Raw genomic sequence first — 17,510 nt, 5'->3', positions numbered from 1 at the left:
ATGGATGCGACCGTCGGAAGCCTCTCGGAAGACTGTCAATCAAGAAGGAACGCCCGCTCCCGAAGACCCATACCCGGAAGCGACGGAAGAAGATGCATCTCGAAAACGGGTAAGTACGGCTCATATTTTAATATAAATAGCCGATTCCCCTAGACCGAACGAGCAGGAAGCTAAGGGGAGAAAATTTTTTTTTTTACAAATGGGTGAACTCCCGCTTTAACGAAGTACATTAACTTCAAAAACCGGCTCACGGTGTTATGGGAGGGGGGAGGGCGGGTGAGGGTTTGAGGGGTGGGGGAGGGGAGGCGTGGTATGACAGTTCAGAAACAAGGTTTTTTTTTTCATTTATTCACAATGTCATAAAGTACGAGGGTAGGAAAAGATAAGGGGTAAATAGGGAAAAAAAAAAAACGTATGGTTGTGTATTGTTTATAACACGTACGATGATGTAACACTTTTTGTATCTCTTTATACGCAAACAACAATAAAAAAACATTGAAATAAAAAAAAAAAGTTAGGGCACCTAAAACGACGACTAACTTTGCGACGGGAAACTAGAATAGCGGCAACGTAGCGAACGCGAAAATCCGTCGTGGATCGCCGTAACTCCTAATTTGCATAACCGACGCTGGTTTACGACGCAAACTCCCCCCAGCGGCGGCCGCGGTACTGCATCCTAAGATCCGACGGTGTAAAACAATTACACCTGTAGGATCTTAGGGATATCTATGCGTAACTGATTCTATGAACCAGTCACATAGATAGAAACAGAGATACGACGGAGTATCAGGAGAAACGCGTTGTATCTCATTTGTGAATCTGGCCCTAAGTGTATGTTCAGGCATCATCCAAGGTCACCAACTACTCCTAGACAGCACTACGGTATAGAGCAGGGGTCTCAAACTCAAATTACCTGAGGGCCACAAGACAAGTTTTCATATGCCATGGGGGGCCGCATGCAAACTTTCAAACTTCAAAAACAACAGTACTGGTGTCAGCGAACACATTATTAACCCCCAGCACTGGTGTCAGCGAACACATTATTAACCCCCAGCACTGGTGTCAGCGAACACATTATTAACCCCCAGCACTGGTGTCAACGAGCGCATTATTACCACCAGCACTGGTGTCAACGAGCGCATTATTACCACCAGCACTGGTGTCAGCGAGCGCATTATTACCACCAGCACTGGTGTAAGTCAGGGTGTGACAAATTTGCTTGGAATCTAGGAGCCAGCTAAAAAAGTTAGGAGCCAGAAAACGCACCCCGTCCCGACGAGCTTGCGCGCAGAAGCGAACACATACGTGAGCAGCGCCCGCATATGTAAACGGTGTTCAAACCACACATGTGAGGTATCGCCGCGATTGGTAGAGTGAGAGAAATAATTCTAGCCCTAGACCTCCTCTGTAACTCAAAACATGCAACCTGTAGAATTTTTTAAACATCGCCTATGAAGATTTTAAAGGGTAAAAAAGTTTGTCGGCATTCCACAAGCGGACACAATTTTGAAGCGTGACATGTTGGGTATGAATTTACTCGGCGTAACATTATCTTTCATAATATTAAAAAAAATGGGGATAACTTTACTGTTGTCTTATTTTTTAATTAAAAAAAGTGTAATTTTTTCCCCAAAAAGTGCGCTTGTAAGACCGCTGCGCAAATACAGCGTAACAGAAAGTATTGCAACGATCGCCATTTTATTCTCTAGGGTGTTAGGATAAAAAATATGTATAATGTTTGGGGGTTCTAATTAGAGGGAAGAATATGGCAGTGAAAATAGTGTAAAATGACATTAGAATTGCTGTTTAACTTGTAATGCTTAACTTGTAATACCAACGGCCACCACCAAATGGCGCCAGCTCACATCTGGTGGTAATAACTTATAATACCAACGGCTCACCACCAGATGGCGCCAGCTCAAAAAAAATATTTTTTTTTTTTTGCTCCCCTCACTTCCACCCTGCCTGGGGGCCATTTATAACTGGTCCGCGGGCCGCAAATGGCCCACGGGCCGGTACTTTGAAACCACTGGTATAGAGCTACTTTACATAAATGTTCAATAATAATAGTGTGTGAATGTCAGGTACATTAGAGTGTAAGCTCCTCTGATGCAGAGACTGATGTGACTGGCTCAGTGTTCTCTGTACAGCACTGCCGTATATGTCAGGGCTATATAGATGTATAATAATAATAGTGTGTGACTGGGGGGGGGGGACACTAGAGTGTAAGCTCATCTGGCTTTGGATGGGAGGCAAGCAGAAGCAGCACACATCTACTTACCCCTGATACATACAGGGTATACACATATGGCCCGGATTCATATACATCGGCGCATATTTATGCGGGCGTATCGTATCTAATATACGCTACGCAGACGCAGCGCACAGATGCAAGCACTGGATTCACAAAGCACTCGCCCCCAAATCTACGCTGGGTTTCCTCGGCGTAAGCTGGCGTAGGTGGAAGTGGGCGTGAGCCATGCTAATGAGGCATAACCCCAAGTAAATGATCAACTGAGCGTCATAAAGATACGAATAACGTACGGCGCATGCGCCGTCCCGTGGACGCAACCCAGTGCGCATGCGCAGAATCACGTCGGAACTACTCCCTAAGATACGACGGATCACTGCCTACGATGTGAACGTAACCTACGCCCAGCCCTATTCACGTACTACGTAAACAATGTAAAATACGACGGCTCTGTTCCCTGGTCCAAACCTTTGCATGAGTTGCGCCTCCTATATGTGGAATAACTTTACGCCGAACGTACGCCTTACGCAAACCGTGTATATTATGCGCTGGGCGCAAGTAAGTTTGTGAATCGGCGTATCTCCCTCATTTGCATATGTGCATAGAAAATCAATGGGAGCGCCCCTTGCGGCCAGCGTAAATATGCGCCCACTATACGCCGGCGTAGGAAAGTTACGTCGGTCGGATGCAGCCTATTTTCAGGCATATCTCAGATTGTGGGCATGGCGCATAGATACGACGGCGCATAGATAGACTTACGCGGCGTATCTCGAGATACGTCGGCGTAAGTGCTTTGTGAATCCGGGCCATATAGCGTACATTAGGGATGAGCTTTATGCTCGAGTCGAACATGAGTTCGACTCGAACATTGGCTGTTCACCCGTTCGGCGAACAGCAAACAATTTGGGATGTTTGCGGCAAATTCGAAAAGCCGCAGAACACCCTTTAAAAGTCTATGGGAGAAATCAAAAGTGTTAATTGTAAAGGTTAATATGCAAGTTATTTTCATAAAAAGTATTTGGGAACCCGGGTCCTGCCCCAGGGGACATGTATCAATGAAAAAAAAAAGTTTTGAAAACTGAAGTTTTTTCCGAAAGCAGTGATTTTAATAATGCTTAAAGTGAAACAATAAAGGTGAATTTAAATTTCCTACCTGGGGGGTGTCTATAGTATGCCTGTAAAGTAGCGCATGTTTCTCGTGCTTAGAAAAGTCCCTGCACAAAATGATATTTCCAAAGGAAAAAAGGTCATTTAAAAATGACTCTCGTCCCCCCCTCTTTTCCTGCGGCCTGCCAGGTTGCGTGCTCGCATAAGGGTCTGGTATGGATTTTTGGGGGGAACCCCACGCATTTTTATTTTTTTAAATAGCGCAGGGTTCCCTTTAATATCAATACCAGACTTGAAGGGCCTGGTAATTGAATTTGGGATGGACTCCCACTCTTTTTTTTGGTTCAGGGTCCCACTTAATATTCATACCAGACCCAAATGGCCTGGTAATGGACTAAAGGGGGGGAACCCATGTCGTTTTTTCAATAACCTTTATCTGTATTGCCGGGACCGACAATTCATTATAGCCGCGAGTAGTTTTAGGCCCCGTACACACGACCGGATCTGTCCGCTGAAACTGGTCCGACGGACCAGTTTCAGCAGACATGTTCGGTCGTGTACAGGCCCAACCGGACAATTGTCCGGCAGATCGCACAGTTTCCAGCGGACAAAAATTTCTTAGCATGCTAAGAACTCTGCCTGCTGGAAACCTGTCCGTCGGACGTGTTCGGTCGTCTGTACAGACTCACCGGACACGTCCGATCGGCCGCCATCCCTCGCATGCGTCGTACTGATTCGACGCATGCGTGGAAGCTTAGAACTTCCAGGGCCGCCCACGTCGCAGCGTCATCGTCGTGGCGACGGCGCGGCCACGTCCCCGCATATGGTGTGTACAACCATCAGACAGAAATCTCCGGGCGGACATGTCCGCTGAAAATGGTCCGGCGGACCGTTTTCAGCGGACTGTCTGTCCGTGTGTACGGGGCCTTAAATTACTTTTTTTCCTTTAGAAATTTCATTTTGTGCAGGGACTGTTCTAAACACGGGAAACATGCGCTACTTTATAGGCATACTGTAGACACCCCCTAGGTATGAAAATTTAAAGGAATAGTTCACTTTTATTGTTTCACTTTAAGCATTAAATCACTGCTCCCCGAAAAAACGTCAGTTTTTAAAAAAAATGTATTGCATTGATACATGTCCCCTGGGGCAGGACCCGCGTCCCCAACACTTTTTATGACAATAAGTTGCATATTAGCATTTAAAATTAGCACTTTAGATTTTTAATGTTCGTGTCCCACAGACTTTAACGGTGTTCACGCTTTTAAACACATTTTTTGCCTGTTCGCATGTTCTGCTAGAGGGGGGGGGGGGTGTTTGGAGTGTTCGGCTCATCCCTAGTGTACATACAGCAAGGTTATTTCTCTGCCTTCACAGGGAGGAATCCCTCATTCCGATCTTAGTTATCAGGCTGTAGAATCTCATTAGTAAATTTCAATTTTCTCCCCATTACACCCACCAACAATTTTCAATGGCTGGCTGCAGACGGTGCGGGATCCTCTCGATGAATCAGCACGTCGTCTATATAATGTATCACAATTTCTAATCTCCGGAGGAGCTGGCGGTGCTTTATCAAATATTGGTTAAGTAATGTGCAGCCATGTATGAAAGATAAACAATTCCCATCCCTCCGCCTAATGTGCCAAGCATGGAGAAATCTTTATTACATTAAATCAATGGAACATTTATATTAATGGTTTACCAACCTATATTTTATTAGCTGAATTCTCTAAGTCTCCTACGCCGTCGTATCTTAGGGTGCATATTTACGCTGGCCGCTAGGTGGCGCTTCCGTTGTTTTCCGTGTCGAATATGCAAATGAGCAAGATACGCCGATTCACGAACGTACGTGCGCCCGTCACAATTAGTTACGCCGTTTACGTAAGAGATACGCCGGCGTAAAGATAAAGCTGCTCCCTAGGTGGCGCAGCCCATGCAAGGTATGGAGGTCGGAACAAGCCTATCTTTTTACGTCGTTTGCGTAAGTCGTATGCGAATAGGGCTGTGCGTAAGTTACGTCACGTCGTAGGCACTGTTCGACGTATCTTAGACATTCTATCGGACGCATGCGCACTGGGATTCTTTCACGAACGGCCCATGCGCCGTTCGTAAAAAACGTCAATCACGCCGGGTCACCAGTCATTAACATAAAACACGCCCCCCTGTTCCACATTTGAATTAGGCGCGCTTAGGCCGGCCCATTTACGCTACGCCGCCGTAACTTAGGAGGCAAGTGCTTTGTGAATACAGCACTTGCCTCTCTGACTTACGGCGGCGTAGCGTATATGCGATACCCTACGCCGCCTCAAAGTTATGCCAGTCTTTCTGAATCTGGCTATATGTATCACTTTACAGAACACTGAGCATATCCCATCACAGCCCTCACCAGAGGAGCTTACACTCTAATGACCCCCCACAGTCACACGCTATTATTATTATACATTTTTATAGCACTGACATATACCGCAGTGCTGTACAGAGAACACTGAGCCAGTCACATCAGTATCTGCACCGGAGGAGCTTCTCCACCAGGTGGTGCCGTTCTGCAGGGTGCTGTTGGCTCATTCTGCTTTGGTCTCAGCTGGAAGAAGCAGCAAGCCTGGGGCTTTTCTTCAGCCAGCATGGACTGTGCTGGGAAAGACAAAGGTGGAGGCTCTCCAGAGGCACTGAGGCCTACACCATGTGCTCATGCTGCAATGGATCCTGGGCTTGTCCCTATGCAAGGGGAGTCCTTACCAGCCTTTCAGGACAGAGTGGTGAATAGACGTTGCAGTATTACTAAGGAGGAACAGAAGCTTGCTGTTCTAAAAGCAGATTTCAAGAAAAAGAAATCCCTGCATAGTAAGTTTCTGGAAGCAGTAAGAGGGAAGTATCCAAGCTAAAGTCTCTGGAAGAGGCATTGAAAAAGCAGGGGAAGTTGGTCGCCTCTCTGAAGAAAAGCAGCGGTATGTTCAAGGAGAAGTATGAGAATGAGGAGAGATTCCAACAGATGAAGGAGCCTGTGCGAGTACCAGCCAGAGGATGGCGACAGAATGGATGGGGGGTAAGGAGGTGGCTTCACATGGTGGCCCCAGTACTACCCCTGTCTCAGGATCTGTTGTGTCTGAGTCAGTATCTTGTCCCCCTCCCTCTCCAGCAGCCTGGGTCATCTCAGGAGGAGGTTGAGGAAAATGGCCGATTGCTGCAGGCCATTACAGAAATGGAATCTGACTTGAGTGGCACCAACCCATCAGAAGAAGATCTTAGTAAAGGAGTGCTTGCTGAGCAGGGCCGATCCTAGGCAGGGTGCGCAGGGTGCTTTGCACCCAGGTGCCTGCAGAGGTGGGGGCGCCGAAGTGCCAGAGTTCTCCCCTCCTTCTGGCAGTGCTCGGGGGAGGGTCCGCTCCTCTTCCTGACACAAGGGTTCTAGTTTTCAGTGGCTGCTGAGTGCTGATGTGCAGGAATGATTTCCTCACACTGGGAGTCTGGGATCCCGCACTGTCTCTAGCTACTCCAGTTGGAATGCCTCCCCCTCCCATCTATATCTCGGGCTGCAGAGAGAACCTAGGTAAGTCACAGTGTTCAGTGTGCTGGAGGATGGGATTCCCAGCATCCCTTTACATGTGCTCTGGGCTGCCCCTGCTCTAGATGTTTTATGGCATAATAGATTGCATAGGATACACAGCCCCTGTCCCTTCCTGCGCCTCAGTAGTCCATCTATAGATGTGATGTATAATGAGATGTACTAAGACCCCTTTCAAACTGACAGTGCGGGGGCGTCGGTGGCAAAGCGCCACTAGTTTTAGCAGCGCTTTACCGCAGTTTTAAAGGTACTTTTAACCCCCACTAGCGGCCAACTAAAGGGTTCAAAGCACCACTGCTGAGGCGCTTTGCAGGCACTGACCATTGATTTCAATGGGCAGGGGCACTTTAGGACTGGTGAGCCTCAAAGAAGCTACTTGCAGGAAAAAAATTTACGTCCTGCCAGCGCACCACTCCAGTGTGAAAAAACTCTGGCTCTCACACTGGGATTGCAGATGAGGCTTTTTCAGGCGCTATTTTTAACGCTAAAGTCCCTGAAAAACGCCTCCAGTGTGAAAGGGGTCTAATGGACCATCTCCTGAACTATAACTGCAGTCACTGACCATCTCCTGTACCATGTCTGTAGTCTCTGACCATCTCCTGTATCATGTCTGCAGTCTCTGACCATCTCCTGTACCATGTCTGCAGTCTCTGACCATCTCCTGTATCATGTCTGTAGTATGTCTGGGAGCTCTTTCTAACAGACATTCTAATAGAAGCCCTCTCTGTGTCCATCAGAGAGGTCCCCCTCCAGCTCCCAATAAAGTACTCTGCTTCTTCTTCTTCTTCTTGCATTTTGATTATTGTTAAGAGATCACAAAAGAATCCCAGGGTAATGAAGACTTCGTGGGGGAGAATTTCTGTGGTTGAGTCGTTTCCATAGAAACATTTGTAAAGGGGAGGAGTTAGTAAAATGACCACGCCCGTGTGGGGGCGCCAGAAATATTTCTGCACCCAGGCGCCTGTGGCCCTAGGATCGGCCCTGTTGCTGAGAATCTCTCACAGTGTACAGAATGGTCCATGCTCAGCAGCTCTCGGGGGTTGGTAATTACCTACTGCATGCCCAAGACTCTGGGCTTTTCGTCTACCCATTCGGGGCTCCAGCCTCCCCAGCCCACCCCTAATGACGCCCCTGGTGCCGTATGAATGCTGAAACAGCAGTTTTTTTTCTAAACAGAAGACTTTACTTGATGACACAATTGTGGTACTTCTGGGAGTATGGCGAGCGCGACTGTTGTGCTGGAGTGGAGGAGGGAGGATGAAGTGGTGGGTAATTTACCAAACCAGATTTCAGAGGTTCCTCTGCAGCCAGTTAATGTGTCATCTGCTCCAGTTATGAACTATGCTAAGGCTTTGTTGGGACCAGGCCCGGATTTCCCACAAGGCCACCGAGGCCAGGCCTTGGGGCGGCAGGGCGCCGAGGGGGCGGCAGCGGCATGGAGTCCCCTGTCTCCTGTCCCTGCTGCCAATGTACACAGTGAGAGGGGTGAGTTGTGCTCTTCCCATCTCAGCTGTGACAGGAGTTCTAGCACAGTGCTAGGACTCCTGTTTTTGGAGGTGACAGGGTCAATAAAAAGAACCTGTCACCTCCAATTGCTATCACACAGGGAATGATTTTCTCCTGTGTAATAGCAATAAAGTTAAGTGAAAAAAATGGTTAAAAAGTAAAGAATAAAAAAAATATTAAAAATAATAAGAAAATTATACAAAAAAAAAGTAAACGACAAGCTACAAATAAAAAAAAAAACATTTGAACTAACCGTGCCGCCCCTGCCATCTGGTTGCCATTCCCTGTTGATTTGGGGGGGGGGGGGGTGGTTTGGTTGGCTGGGAGGGGGTGCATTGCGGAACCTGGCCTTGGGGCAGCAGGGAGAGCAAATCCGGCCCTGGTTGGGACAAAGTCATGCTGCTGCAGGTGGAAGGGAGACAGTTGTGCGACTTTCACCTAATGCACCTTCCTCCATAAAACGCAGGAATGTGGTACAGCTCAGGTAGGAAGGAGGAGGTATTCCACCTATCAGGAGGGTGGTTGTGGATAAGATCCTAGCCATGGGATTTAAGGCAGAGGATATTTATACTCTTATCAGTCCGGCTGGTTCCTATGAATATATTTTGTCATGTGTGCGTTCAGAGTTGCTGGCAGGGATGGACTGGCCATTGGGACTACAGGGAGTTTCCCGGTGGGCCGATGGCTCAGTGGGCCGGCTCCTCTGTCTCTCCCTTCCCGCAGCGCTCACCTGGGGGGAACAGAGAAGCAGGGGGAGGACCAGAGGAGCAGGGGGGACGACAGAGGAGCATGGGGTAGGGGACAGACAGCTGACTCAACAGCTATACCCTGGGAGTTTCTCACTTCTGCCTAATCATGTCCCATAAGGAGGGGCACCGAACTGATTCTTTGCCCCGGGTGAAATAATGTCTAGCTTCCCCACTGGTACTGCCTATAAGAGTACCAGTACCAGCTGGTCTACTCTAATAAAGTAGAATGGCTAGTGAAGGGGGAGAGGGGGCTTTGGTGGCCGGGGGGGGGGGGGGGGGTGAAGTGGGCCCGTCTGGATGAAGTCCAGGGCCAAATTTTTGTCCCAGTCCAGCCCTGGTTGCTGGATCTGTTTTGGGAGCGTTTGAGCATGTCTATAGGGCCAGCCGGACTGGAAGGGGCTTGTCCCCGAAGTTGTCTCACGTCAGCCCTTGATTAAGAATGTGACTATCCTGACTAGGAATGAGTTTATACCCCCTGAGGATTTATGGGTCTGGTTAAGGAGGTTTGGTGAAATTTTGTGCCCCCTAAAAAAGATGGTGGATGATAGAGGAATCTGGACGGGTGGATGGTCGGTGTCAATGAGGTTTTGTGTGTGTGGGAATGTGGTCCAGCATTTGCCCTCATCTGCCTTTATTGGTAAAGATAGGATTACCGTCTTCTACCCTGGTCAACCTAAGCTGTGCCATAAATGTGAGCCAAGGGACATTTCTCCTCTAATAGCCAGATTCAGGTAGCTTTACGCCGGCGTATCAGTAGATACGCCAACGTAACTCTGAATCTACTCCGTCCTAAATTTAAGCGTATTCCGGAAACCAGATACGCTTAAATTCGACTAAGATACGAGCGGCGTAAGTCTCCTACGCCGTCGTATCTTAGGGTGCAATATTTACGCTGGCCGCTAGGTGGCGCTTCCGTTGAGTTCAGCGTAGAATATGCAAATGACTAGATACGCCGATTCACGAACGTACGTGCGCCCGTCGCAATTAGTTACGCTGTTTACGTTAGAGATACGCCGGCGTAAAGATAAAGGGCCAGATTCTCGTACATCCTGCGGCTGCGTCGCGTAAGCTATTTATACTACACTGCCACAACTTACAGGAGCAAGTGCCGTATTCCCCAAACACTTGCTCCGTAATATGCGGCGGCGTAGTGTAAATGGCCCGGCGTATGGCCGCGTAATTCCAAGGGGGCGGCTAGTATTAAAATTAAGCACGCCCCCGCGCCGATTGAACTGCGCATGCGCCGGGCTGAAAAATAGCCCAGTGCGCATGCTCCAGCTCACGACGGAAAACGTCAATGACGCCGACGTGAGCGTCATTGACGTAAAGTCGTATTCAAGAACGACTTAGGAAAATGACGTAACCGACGGAAAAAGCCGACGCGGACCCGACGCCATACTGAATATGGCATACGGCGGACTGACGTAAGGTTACCCCTCATATAGCAGGGGTAACCTTACGCTTACGGAAACAAAGTAACGCGACGAGTACGCAACACAAATTTGTTCGGGAATCGGCGTATCAGGCTCATTTGCATAGTCAAATGAGATCTGAACGTAAACGCCACCTAGCGGTCAGCGTTGTATTGCATTTAGGATCCGACGGTGTAAGTGACTTACACCAGTCGGATCCTAGCCTAATTCCGGCGTATCTTGTTTTGTGAATACAAAACAATGATACGCCGGCGGGAATTTCGAATTACGCCGGTGTATCAGTAGATACACCAACATAACTCTTTTGAGAATCTGGCCCAAAGTTGCTCCCTAGGTGGCGCATCCCATGCAAGGTATGGACGTCGGAACAGGCCTATCTTTTTACGTTGTTTGAGTAAGTCGTACGCGAATAGGGCTGTGCGTAAATTACGTTCACGTCACAGGCATTGAGCCAACGTATCCTTGGGCGTAAATACGACGTGATACTGAGCATGCGCGCATGCGCCGTTCGTTTCGGCCATGCATCTACATGGGGTCAAGCCTCATTTAAATACAACACGCCCCCTACAGCCTACTTTGAATTACGCGCGCTTACGCCGGCCCATTTACGCTACGCCGCCGTAACTTAGGAGGCAAGTGCTTTGTGAATACAGCACTTGCCTCTGTAAGTTGCGGCGGTGTAGCGTAAATACGGTACGCTACGCCCGCGCAACGTAGGTCGGCCGGACCTGAATCTAGGCCTAAATGTCCAGAAGTGTTCTTAGTGTCAGGAACTGGGGCATCTGGCGAGGGACTGTAACATCATTAAATGTAACCTCTGTGATAAGGTTGGTCACCCTTATAACCGGTGCCCTGAGGCTTTGCACAATAAGCCAGAGCTAGTGGAGGAATTCTTCCGTCTGGATAGAGAAGAGTCTGGGTTGGCGGAGGTTGTGTTTAAATTGAGGTTCAGGGTTTGTAGGAGTGGCGGTGCGTCCATTTGGAGCGCTCAGGCGCCGCCCCCTCTCTCCAGCCACCCTCTCTGTGTACTATGGATAAATTCATTCATTCATGAATCTATCCACAGCCGCTGTAGCCACCCCCATTCAGGCGTCCAGACCCTTTTCGGGCACCGGCGTCTGAATTACAGTGGCGGGGTGTGTTTTTTATGCACTTGATTAGAGCCATAGGCTCTAATAGGTTTAGAAAAAAGGTGCACTGCCAGGGCAAACCATTGGATGTAATGCCGGGCACCTGATTGGCTGAAGGTAGAGGCAATCCTATTGACCGCCATGCAGAACAGGAAGAAAACACGCACAGAGGAGTCCTGCATCCACAACTTGCTGCCTGTCCCACCACCATGACGGGGTAGGTGCCGGGCAGATAGCCGGCCGGGGGGCATAGTGGCTGCATATTATGGGCACAAAGGCTGCAATGAATGGAGCACAGTTGGCTGCATTTACGGGGCACAGTGGCTGCATACTATGGGAACAGAGGCTGTAATTGATGGGCACAGTTGGCTGCATATGATGGGCACAGTTTGCTGCATTTGCTGGGCACAGTGGCTGCATATGATGGGCATAGTTGGCTGCATATTATGGGCAGAGTTGGCTGCATATGATGAGCACAGGTGGCTGCTTTTGCTTGGCACATAGTCTGCATATGATAGGCACAGTGGCTGCATATGATGGGCACAGCGCCCCCAACCCCCCCCCCCCCCAAATAAAAATTTGTTTTGAGCACCAGCTGCCACTGGTTTGTAGTCTCTTTATTGTTGTCATTAAAATCTGTTTCTTTCTATATTCTCTTGTCAGGAAACGGTTTTCTGTACTTGCTGACGCTTGTTTTTGTTTAGTTATTATGCTATTATTATTGTTTAGTTGTTATTATTTATTTGTATGTAAATATGTTTTTATTAATAAGTTGTATGTTTGTATTTTTTTTTTTTTATGTTTTTTTTTTTTATGTCTCCCCCCCCATAGTCACACACTATTATTATTGTAATACATAGATATAGCTCTGCCATATACAGTAGCGTTGTACAGAGAACATCTGTCAGATAGGGGACTGTAATAAGCGCCGTGGAAATGAGAGAGGAAATGTATCTCGCACACAAAAGCATGGATGTGGGGGAGGGGGGATTTCAGTGCGCTGTCCGCTCATCTCATTATGGGCTCGCCGCGAATACAGCGCCACGCAACGACCGCTTCTTTTCAAAGGATAAATAGATCTGTGGGCCGTCACGCCCATTTACACGGCACCCGGCGGAGTCACTTATCAAATTTCCTCCATTGATTAGATGCGGACTGTGTTAGGATTTGGAGGAATTAAGTGAGATTTAATACACGCGCTCTGATTTCATAAAAAGCGTGACAACCCGCTACAAAAATTAAAATGTGACTTTCAATTTAATCGAACATCTACTTGAAGGGCGGTAGCCCCCCCCCCCCCCCCCGCCCTCCTTCCACTGCCGCTTAACCTATCAAAGCTTCATAAACCTTAACCACTTAAGCCCCTGGACCTTTAGGCAGCTAAATGCCCAGGCCAGGTTTTGCGATTCGGCACTGCGTCGCTTTAACAGACAATTGCGCGGTCGTGCGACGTGGCTTCCAAACAAAATTGGCGTCCTTTTTCCCCCACAAATAGAGCTTTCTTTCGGTGGTATTTGATCACCTCTGCGTTTTTAATTTTTTGCGCTATAAACAAAAATAGAGCGACAATTTTGAAAAAAATTCAATATTTTTTACTTTTTTCTATAATAAATATCCCCCAAAAACATATATAAAAAAAAAAATTTCCCTCAGTTTAGGCCGATACGTATTCTTCTACCTATTTTTGGTAAAAAAAATCGCAATAGGCGTTTATCGATTGGTTTGCGCAAAATTTATAGCGTTTACAAAATAGGGGATAGTTTTATTGCATTTTTATTATTTTTTTTTTTTACTACTAATGGCGGCGATCAGCGATATTTTTCGTGACTGCGACATTATGGCGGACACTTCGGACAATTTTGACACATTTTTGGGACCATTGTCATTTTCACAGCAAAAAATGCATTTAAATTGCATTGTTTATTGTGAAAATGACAGTTGCAGTTTGGGAGTTAACCACAGGGGGCGCTGTAACATTTAGGGTTCACCTAGTGTGTGTTTACAACTGTAGGGGGGTGTGGCTGTAGGTGTGACGTCATCGATCGAGTCTCCCTATAAAAGGGATCACGCGATCGATGCAGCCGCCACAGTGAAGCACGGGGAAGCCGTGTTTACATACGGCTCTCCCCGTTCTTCAGCTCCGGGGAGCGATCGCGACGGAGCGGCTATAAACGAACGCGCCGTCGTCCCGGATCGCTACCCGCGGGAATCCGACCGCCGCATGTAGCGGGGGACCCCCCACCCGCTAGAAGGCAAGGACGTACCTGTACGCCCATTTGCCTGTCCGTGCCATTCTGTGGACGTACATTTACATGCGTCGGTCGGGAAGTGGTTAAGGAACGGATTTCACGCATTTTCATTTTACATCTGAGCTCCAGGCAGGCTGTGAAATATACAACAGAAAACCTAAACGCCTAAACTGCCTTTTCAAAGCTGTTTTTTTTTTATTCTGTTCGGCCAGTCCGATGATCCCGACATTCCTGCCAGACAGCACAGCCAGGTCCCGCATCTCCTCTGCAGCAGCACAGCTTTGTGAGGTACACGCCCCCCCCCCCACCTGCTGATTGGACAAGGAAGGCATGGCAGCTCACAGGTGAGTCATCGCTCTGATCTCTCCCACCAGCAAGCTCCCTGTTGGCACATGTGTATGTAGCCATGGCTCCGACCCCTAGAGGCCTAATGGTGACCTCGAGAGTCAGGGAGAGCTGACATCCGTCTGGCTCAGCACCACAATGCCCTGGCATTACCCGTGTGCCCCATTCCTGGCTCAGCACCACAGTGCACTGGCAATTCCCCCGGTGCCCCACCCCTGGCTCAGCACCACAGTGCCCTGGCAATAGCCTTGTGCCCTATTCCTGGCTCAGCACCACAGTGCCCTGGCAATACCCTTGTGCCCCATTCCTGGCTAAGCACCACAGTGCCCTGGCATTACCCGGGTGCCCCATCCCTGGCTCAGCACCACAGTGCCCTGGCAATACCCCTGTGCCCCATCCCTGTCTCAGCACCACAGTGCCCTGAACAATACCCGTGTGCCCCATTCCTGGCTCAGTACCACAATGCCCTGGCAGTATCCCCTTGCCCCATCCCTAGCTGGTAGTATCTTCTTTGTACCAACCCTGGCTCAACTACCATGCCCCAGGCGATTTTCCTGCACTCCATTCCTGGTTTAGCACCACAGTGTCCCTGGAAGTATCCTCATGCCCCATCCCTGCCCCAGCTGCACAGTGTCTCTTTGCCCCATCCCACAGTATCCCTGGCAGTATCTTCTTTGTCCCAATCCTGGCTCAACACTACTATGCCCCTGGCAATATGTCTGTGCCCCATTCCTGACTCAAAACTACAGTATTTCTGACAATATCCCTGTTCTCTATCCTTGGCTCAGCACCACAGTGTCCCTGGCAGTACCCATGTGCCCCAACCCTGACTTAGCACCACAATGCCCTGGCAAAGTCCCTACGCTCCATCCCTGGCTGAGTACCACAGTATCCCTGGGAAAATCCCTCTGTCTCAACCCTGACGTAGAACCTCAGTGCTCTGGCAACATCGCTGTGCCCCACCCCTGACTCAGCACCACAGTGTCCCTGGCTGTATCTTTTTGTCCCATCCCTAGCTTAGCACTACAGTGTCCCTGACATTATCCCTGTTGTGACCCATCCCAGGCTCAACACCATTCTGTCCCTAGCAGCAAATTTTTGTCCCAACCCTGACTCGGCACCACTATGTCCCTGGCAGTATCCCTGCGCCCCATCCCAGGCTCAACCACACAGTACTTCTGGCAATATCCCCATTCCCCATCCTTGGCTGAGTACCACCTTGTCCCTGGCAGAATCTCTTTGTCCCATACCTGACTCAGCACCACAATATCCCTGTGCCTCAACCATGGCTCAGCAGCAGTGCCCCTGTTCATAGGCAGTAGCGACACATCAGATATTATATACAGTGCCTTGAAAAAGTATTTATACCCCTTGAAATTGTCCACACTTTGTCATGTTACAACCAAAAACATAAATACATTTTATTGCAGGGTTCGACAAAATCCGGGCGCCCGGTCGCAATTGCGACTAACATTAGCGACCTGGCGCCCCGGGGAAGCTTAGGCCTGCAGAAGGCCGCAAAGCCGCGGCCTCAATTACCGGCCGGCGCGACCCGACGCGATCGCGTGGCGGGGGAGGTGGTGGTGCACCGAGACACAGAATACCCCATCCTGTGTCTCCGTGCGCCCCCACTTCCCCCGCCGCTCGATCGCCTTTGCGGCCTTCTGCAGGCCTTAGCTTCCTTCTGCGATCTGGCGCCATCTTGTGGTGGCCGTTGGCATGACAAGTAAACCAGCAATTCTAATGGAGCTTCCCCAGTGTTACCCCTAACTAAAATCTAGTAGAACCAATTGCCTTAAGACGTCACCTAATTAATAAATAGAGTCCACCTGTGTGTAATTTATTCTCAGTATGAATACAGCTGTTCTGTGACACCCTCAGAGGTTTGTTAGAGAACCTTAGTGAACAAACAGCATCATGAAGGTCAAGGAACACACCAGACAGGTCAGGGATAAAGTTGTGGAGAAGTATAAAGCAGGGTTAGGTTATAGGAAAATATCCCAAGCTTTGAACATCTCACGGAGCTCTGTTCAATCCATCATCGGAAAATGTAAAGAGTATGGCACAACTGCAAACCTACCAAGACACGGCCGTCCACCTAAACTGACCGGGCCGGGCAAGGAGAGCATTCATCAGAGGAGCAGCCAAGAGGCCCATGGTAACTCTGGAGGAGCTGCAGAGATCCTCAGCTCAGGGGGGAGAATCTGTCCACAGGACAACTATTAGTGGTCTCTCCACAAATCTTCCCTTTATGGAGGAGTGACAAGAAGAAAGACATTGGAGGAAGAAAGACATAAGAAGTCCTGTTTGCAGTTTGTGAGAAGCCATGTGGGGGAGGGGACACAGCAAACATGTGGGGGAGGGGACACAGCAAACATGTGGGGGAGGGGACACAGCAAACATGTGGAAGAAGGTGCTCTGGTCAGATGAGACCAAAATGTAACTTTTTGGCCTAAAAGCAAAACGCTATGTGTGGCGGAAAACTAATACTGCACATCACCCTGAACACACCATCCCCACTGTGAAACATGGTGGTGGCAGCATCATGGTGTGGGGATGCTTTTCTTCAGCAGGGACAGGGAAGCTGGTCAGAGTTGATGGGAAGATGGATGGAGACAAATACAGGGCAATCTTAGAAGAAACCTGTTAGAGTCTGCAAAAGACTTGAGACGGGGCAGAGGTTCTCCTTCCTGCAGGACAACGACCCTCAACATACAGCCAGAGCTACAATAGAATGGTTTAGATCAAAGCATCTTCATGTGTTAAAATGGCCCAGTCACAGTCCACGTCGTTCACATGGTTGCGCCAGCGTTGCGTTGTGTTACGTTACATCAAAGTCGACTTCAATGAGCTCATTTAGATGTGCAAATAAATTTGAGCGCCCATTTAACGCACCTACTGCAGCAAAGCCTGGCAAACGACACATGTTGAGTCAATTTTGGCGCAAACGCAATGAGACACGCCACTAAAGCAATTATGGCCCAGATTCACGTAGATCGGCGCATCTCTGCGTCGGCGTAACGTATCCGATTTACTTTACGCCGCCGCAACTTAGACGGGCAAGTGCTGTATTCTCAAAGCACTTGCTCCGTAAGTTGCGGCAGCGTAGCGTAAATCGGCCGGCGCAAGCCCGCCTAATTCAAATTTGGATCAGGGGGGCATGTTTTACGTAAATGTA

The sequence above is a fragment of the Rana temporaria genome, chromosome 2 (genome assembly GCF_905171775.1).
Source record: "Rana temporaria chromosome 2, aRanTem1.1, whole genome shotgun sequence".
In the NCBI taxonomy this organism is placed as follows: Eukaryota; Metazoa; Chordata; class Amphibia; order Anura; family Ranidae; genus Rana; species Rana temporaria.
Note: the sequence above shows the minus strand (reverse complement) of the source record.